The sequence below is a fragment of the Galeopterus variegatus genome, unplaced genomic scaffold (genome assembly GCF_000696425.1).
Source record: "Galeopterus variegatus unplaced genomic scaffold, G_variegatus-3.0.2 Scaffold553, whole genome shotgun sequence".
NCBI classification, from domain to species: Eukaryota; Metazoa; Chordata; class Mammalia; order Dermoptera; family Cynocephalidae; genus Galeopterus; species Galeopterus variegatus.
In genome coordinates this window covers 1-1055 of record NW_007726664.1, presented here as the reverse complement: position 1 = coordinate 1055, position 1055 = coordinate 1, and positions in this window count along the sequence as shown.

Here is a 1055-nt window from a genome sequence, read left to right as displayed (position 1 = left end):
TCTTTCCACTACTTCCTATCAACTGGACTTCTTTTGGCTACATAGAGCAGAAACCAGATTCTAGGGGCTTAAGCACAAAGGGCATTCAAATCCCTGTCTCAGGATCTGCTTCTGCTGAACTCAAACTAAGTCAGTTCATTTGCCAAACCATGGGCTTGATGGTCATGTCAATTATCAATGGAGATCATGGAAGAAGAGAATCTACACCAACACTTTGGGTAGCCATTGAGGGCCACAATTTGGTTTCCCAGCAATGGCCTGGACATTAGAGCTTCCTGTCTCCTCTATCATAAAACTTCTCACTGGAACACTGCCATTAATGAAACTCAACAACTAACTCCAGTTTCTAGATGTCTCCATTCATATTTTGAAGAGAGAGAATCTCGCTTTATCATGTGATTGCCCCGGGCATGTCAGCCGTGGTCAGGAAAGTGGAGTCATGTGGAAAAAACATGAATGCTGTGTATGTTGGAAGCAAACCCTGTGTGTGAGGTGGGAAATTTTTAGAGAACAGGGACTGAGCAGACACACCAATAAGCATCTACTATACAGATGTTGAAGCTTCTGCCAATTCTGAAACATAGTGTTATTAGCAATTATAATGACCAAGAACGTGAATGAGACTATGTAAATAGGGCTGCTTATGGATAAATCCACCTCCTTATAAATGTCAAAGGACAACTCACTGTGAGGATGGACTTGTTGCTGGCAATGATAAAATCATTGCAGTTTTCTTTCAAGGGAGGAGCCTCCACAGATCTGGGCTTCCTGCAGGAGAGGAGAATTAAGCATATGGAAATGGAATGAAAGGTGAAGAAAGTCTTCCCTGTGCATGTGGAGGGGATATTCTAAATAGATCTTAGCCAGGCAATAAGATTAAGCCATTTCGTGGGCCTGGGCTTCTATACCCGTCATCTGTCTGTTATACGATATATCAATAACATCTAGAATCCTTCTTCCACAAAGTCAAGCAGGTACGGTCTTTCCTCTCTGCCCTCCACTGTGTGTCTTTCTCCTTTGATGGTACCCAGCACATTGTGACTGTGTCACAAGGT